Here is a 6,359-nt window from a genome sequence, read left to right on the forward strand (position 1 = left end):
GCCTAAAGAGAAATATATTTTTATAGGCAAATTAAGGATATTCATGCTCTAAATCTTGGTTATCCTGGTTCGACTGGGGACCAAGGAAGCTTTTCTGGGTGAGAATCGGAATAGACGTAGGTACCTCGATTATCTAAATATTCTTAACAAATTTTATAGCTACCAGTGCTCAAATGATGAGTGGGTATGAGGGAAATGCAGTGAAATACTGAAACATTTGCAACATATTCTAGCACATTTAAAGATTTATGGACTTTGTTCGTTGGCTGGCTTTATGAGCCTGCAATAGTGACTGCGCATTTGTGCTTTCACTTCTTCATAAATCCATGGAAACTTTTCAGAAAAGTTTTAACTACAACATGTCAATGAACTTTAAAGGAAAGGTTTATTTTGTATATACCCTCTTTACCTGAGGTCCATGGTTAGACTCTGCATTAGAGCTTCTGGCTCTCATGTGCTCAGTTTGTGCTTTTGATCATGCCACTCTTTGCACAAAGCTGAGAGAATTTCTGCTTCATAAAGAGGAAAATACAGACACATTTTGATGTCTATAGAAATGCATGTTTGCTCTTATTTTTGAGGCAGGGGAACTTAGGGTTTAACATCTCTACAGTTCTTCCTAGGTCTCTGTGCAATCAAAGTTTCCAAGGAGGACTTAATGGGGAATAGAAATCATTTGGTGGTGGTGGTGTACTGGATACATTTTTCTTTAAAGGTTGTACACTGATAAAAATAGTAAGTAACCTAGTCTACTCAGAACCGCTTCATCTTTAAGTTCATGCAAGTTTAGGGAGCTGTAAGTGACTAAAAGGATGAGTGGCTTAAGATTCACTGAGTGATACTGCAAATACAAGGACTGAAATACCAAAGGAGTAAAGGATATATAGACCTTTGCCCATTACATCAAGAAAATAAAAAAGTTAGGAAGGGGGACGGGGGATTCCTGTGCTACATTTTTCAAGTCCTACTCCAAAAGGGGTAACCAGCCCATTAGTATAGGTGCCAGGAAGCTCGCTTTTGTGACATCTCGCCAAACACACCTACTTTCACTGGACCATAGAAAGATCAATCCTGTCTGAAAACCACCCATTACCTAAGACACCTAATTTATATTAGAAGCTCACTAAAAGGCACTGTCTGGCCCCCAACCTTCACTTCCAATGATAAAGAGGATGTTTTACACCGCGTGTGACACTTAATCAAAACCGATATTCTTTAACAAACCCTTAACCTCTAGCACACAGGAGTCATACGAGGCCAAGGGACAAGACACAAATCCAGCTCAGGGTGGCATATCCTTTGATTAAGATGATACAGATTTCCCATTTTTATCAGGGTTACGGATTCTGGATATATCCCTTTTTGATTTGTCAGCATTAAATTTCAGTAGAGGTTCAAGCCAAAGAGAGACCAAGACTAGTTCTGTCTTCAACTGCGTATTAGGAGATAATTTCTCTGAATCCTCTGCAGTAATGATCCTCAGATCTTCTGATCTTTCTGTAAGCAAGTTTTCCTGGGAACCTGGATTTAAACTATGGCACAAACCTTGCTTGCGTCTGGGTCCTTTCTTAAGGAGGAGTATCTAAATACACTTATTCTGTGAGCCCTGAAATGGACCTTTTTTTGCTTTCCTCAGGTCTTTTTCAAAGAGGCAAACCTTCAAGTGAGTTCTTTCACCCTCCCTTGGATTTCTGGGGCAGGAGGTTTTACTTACGGAGTATATAGTACTTTAGACGAGGATTGCAAACTTCAGGGGGTTAGACAATTTTCACTGCCTGCAGTACGTTGGAATCTCAGTACAGTTGACTTTACTCTTGGGTGATTTCCACCCCCCCACCCCACCCCCCCTCTTCTAGGTAACCTCTTGTTCTAGCATTTGTATGTGGCTGATTTGGGCATGGGGAAGTCTCTCAGATTCCCCGACACAGGGGAAGGTTTGGCTGTTTTCCCTCTTTTGTCAAATTTGTAAGTTGGAGGTTTAGATTTTGTTAGGAACATGGTTCTGCAGAAATTATTTCTAGTCGTTATTCCTTGAAAATAAGGTGCTGCTTGATTATCAGTGTGTAAAGAAGATCTTGGAAAGGGTTTTGGTTTCCAGGTGTATGTTTTTAAACACTGAAACGGCACATCTGTTCTGTGAGGCTCCGTGGCTGGCTGGAACGGCCGATACGGGCTTACTTCTGCCGAGTGCGTGACATCCTCGTTCAGCACCCAGAAATGTTTCTTATTTAGACTGTTTTCACTTTTATGATCATTACTAATACATTTATAAGAAAAGCTCTTTTTGTGAGGAACTGCCTTTCTCCTACTTTTCCATAGGAGCAAGGAAGCCCCTCTCCCCTTGCGGAGAAGCCCAGATCATCTACAAATTTCTCTAGCAAAGAAAGGAAGGACAAGATTTTGCATACTTTGGGATGCCAAGAAAAAGAGAAAGCTGGAAGCATTGGTTCTCAAACCTTTCAGGTATTTTTTTTTTTTTTTAAACACTGTAAAGGAAGAAGGGGCAATGTGTATAGGCTACTTTTAAGAGAGAACTTCAGTCTTAGAGAGAGACCTGTAATCATGTTAAATTATCTTTAAAGGCAACTTCTGTTTAGTAAATGCAAAGCTGACAAGCAAAAATCTGGAGGACTGGTTCTAGTTTATGGCGTATCACATACATCAAAGGTCAGCCTTTTACTCTCCTGTACCTTGGTTTTTAAAACTTCATTAATAAACAGAAGCATAATCAAGGAGAAAGACTTGCATCTTAGCTGCCGCTCCCAGTTCCTTACCCATCTTGACTTCTTAATCAGAAAATTAATTGCGCCTTGAAATCTTATTTTTTCTTAAATCTCTTCAGGTTTAATCAGGGTGTTCTGCTGGAAGCAATCTTTCACTTAAGATTTCATAGCAATGCAGCTAGAGAAACCATGTCATTTCCTGCATCAAATACATCAAAGTTGTGTGTGTTGGGTTTTTTTTAACTAAGTATGTCCTGTGCTTCAGTTTTGGTCTCTTTGCTCTAAGGAAAGAGTGTGTTTTATTTCTTATTTCTACTGGGGGGTGAATCTGCTCTACTGCAATGCGGTCTAAAATGAATAAATTCCCAGGGAAGGAGGAGCAGACCCCTCCTCCTGTGCAGCGCTTGGACGGGAGCTGACAGCAGTGGCAGGGATGCTTTCTACAACCAACGCCTTCTCTGGTGCACGTGGTACAAAGGAGAGCCTCTTCCTATCGTCGTCTAATTAAAAGGCAGACTCTGCTGTGACCAAGTGCTACCCCTAATAGTTGACAACACTTTCCAAATGTGAATGCTTTAGGGGAGAAAGGAATAGGTGGCTTGTGGGGAGCCAGAGGTGGGCCCCGTTTTACCTGAGATGGAGAGATGTACAATCGCATAGCAAAGCTGAGCGGCTTTGAGATGGTGTCTCACTGCTGCTCCTTGCAGGAGGACCGAGTCTGCCTTATCCCCGACTTGGGCATTTGGTTTACTGGTCGTTATGTCCCGGCAAATACTTCTGTTCTCTAACGAGATGGGAAGGTAGTTAATGTTTCCAGATTTAAAGCTTGCTGTTGCAGAGATTTGGCTCCAGAGTTCACAGGAGGGAGGTGCCTCCAGGGGGCCGGAGGGCTGGATTAAACTATTTAACAGCTCGCTCAGGTTGACTTTACATATGGGGTCAGTTAAAAGCGGTGCAGTCCCGTGGCAAGGTGCCAGGTTTGTGTTTCATTTTACATTGAAGCTTATTAAAGAGGCTTATGAATGTGGGGGGACGGTTTTCTTTTTTGGCTTTGTTTTAAATCCAAGATTTGGCCCCAATGCTAAAGGCGTTGCCCTGTGAGGAGGGAAATCTTGCTTGGCTTTGCTGGGGTACAAACCCCGTTTCCCACCCCTGCCCACGCTGCGGTTTGGGCTCCCTCTGCTGACCCTCGGCGCGTGGGGGCCCAGGGGGCTCCTCCGAGGCTTCCTTAAACCCGATTCCAGCCCAGCTGAGGATACACAGGCGTGCCAAGGGTCCCAGGGCGCAGCTCGTCCCCGCCAGCACGCTGGGCACAGGCATCCCCGCCCAGGCAAGAGTCTCCTGCAATCACCCCCCCATGCATTTATCCCCTGGCTGAGGTCCCCAAGGGCCGGTGACTCTGGGGTGTGGGCCACCGCTGTTTGGGGCACCCACTTGATCCCAACCGTCTTTATCCTGTGGCTGAAAGCAAGCGCTGGATACCCAGTGGCTGGAAGTCACCCCTGGCTCCGTGAATGCGGAGCTGCTGTGTGGACGGGCCGGTGGACTCGGGTCCCCCTTCTCTGCTCTTGCCCCTGACGGAGCCGGCAGCGACTGCCTTTCTGTTCTCTGAAGCTGCACTCCCTGCCGGCTTTGCTAACCCCTTGGCTACACAAATACACAATACACAGATTCCTGGAATACACAAATTCCTGCATGTGCCCTCTGCTTTGCAAGGCACAAATTAGGAAATAAGTAAAACACCACCTGTCTGTTCCAGCGACCACAACGGCGTCCACAGAGCATGGACTTTGGTCCCTGTTCACAAATACTAATAAAAACCCCCTCTTTCATATTTGCCCAGAAAGCAAGCTGGAGCTCATTACAGCTGCACGCCCTATGGGAGCTTTAAAAGTGGTGAGTACGAGATACCTGGTAAAACTTCAATGACATATAATTAGATCCGAGTTGCCTATTTTCTGAAAAATATATTGAATTATTTGACAGTTTTGGCCCTGAGATTATGTTGTAATACCGAATGCTGAGAGTTTTGAGAAAATTCAGGAGTGAAAATACAAACCAGCTTGACACAGACTAATAGGGGGGGAAAAAAAAAAAAGGCTATCTTAAATGCTGGTGGCAGGCCAACATCAGTATTTAGAAATTAAGTCCTAAATCTGATTTGTGGACTAGCAGCAGCTTGTGATGAGTGCTGCGGGGGGCGAGGGGCAGCTCCGGGGTCCCTGCAGGGTCCCGGCTCTCTGTGAGCTTTCCGGGTGCCCTCTCTGGGCCGGCACCACCGGCCCGCGGCGGTGCAAGCCGGGCCGGGGAGCTCAAGGAGGGCTGCTCTGCCCGCTTCACCCCAAACCTGCCGAGGGATTGAACGAGGGGCAAGAGAACCAGGAAAACTGATGACACCGCTGTGGAAGGATTAAGATGTCTGTCGATGCCCAGCTTGGCCATGCAGCGACGGCCCCGCTTTCCTGAGCCGAGGCCCTGCTCTGCTGGCCTACCTCCCTCCGCGGCTTGCAGGCACGCAGGTCCCACAGGCTGCCGTGCGTTTGAGGAGGATGAGGATCTTGGGTCTTGCAAAACTGACCAGGAAAACAATTTAGAGCACCCCTGAGATGTATCGTGAGCCCATCTACAGCCGGTTGATGGATGCGAGAACCGAGAAGAGCGCTAACTCATTCCCTGGGAGACGCAGGCTGTGGCAGATACGAGGCTACAGAAGACGCGAGCAGGTCACTCCGGTGCCTGCGCGGGGGCAGTGCCGCTGAGGGCCAGCACACCTGCGCGTCGGCCTCGGCTGCGAAGCGCCCTGCATCCCCATCACGCGTCTCCTTTCGCTTCCACCACTAATTGGCACTTTTTACCCATTTTTGCATGTGGAGTGTGTTAGTACAGGATAGGGTTATTATCAAATTAATTAGGAGCTCCCTCCAATTATTCCTGCTGTGCCTGACGGGCTCTCCCCGCTCCCTGCGACGGGCTGATTGGCTACTATAAACTCTTCGGCTTTAAACGACGGAGCGGTGCCACGGGCTCATTAACGGCGCTGCCTCGCCGCGCTCCCCCACCCCGTCACCTCCCCGGCGGTGCCGCGGCCGGTTTGTCTCCCTGGTGCCGGTGAAGCGCCCGGGACCCAGCGAGCCCGGGAGCCCGACGGGAGTTCAGATGCGGCTCCAAGAGGTGGGGGCAGCTGTCGCGGCTCGGCCCTGGGGAGCTCGGGGCCAGCGCCAGCCGGTGAGCGACCCTTCTCCTTGCACGCGCAAGCGTGGGTCTTCAGGGCGGTCCCGCACCCTGGCAGGGCGGGGGCGGCTGAGCAGCATGGCTTTAGCTGGGGGATGCGACCGGAGGGGATGGCAGGGTACAAGTGGAGCGGGGAGGTTTACCCCAGCACCAGCATCGCCGCCAGCGAGGGCGAAGCTGCGGTACCTGGTGTCGGGAAGAGCCAGCTGAGGCTCTCAGGCAGGGCACGGGGATTTATATACTGGATCGCACAACGTACAAAACCACAACAGCAGCTAAAGCCAACCGGGGTGCGGAGATTTGCTTAATTGAGAAATAAGCACATAGTTGTGGGTCAGTGACTACACAGCTGATTGGCTGAGGCTATTTTATTTTGGAATAATTTACAGTTGTTAAATGGATTTG

Source organism: Mycteria americana, chromosome 9, assembly GCF_035582795.1.
Source record: "Mycteria americana isolate JAX WOST 10 ecotype Jacksonville Zoo and Gardens chromosome 9, USCA_MyAme_1.0, whole genome shotgun sequence".
Lineage (NCBI taxonomy): Eukaryota > Metazoa > Chordata > Aves > Ciconiiformes > Ciconiidae > Mycteria > Mycteria americana.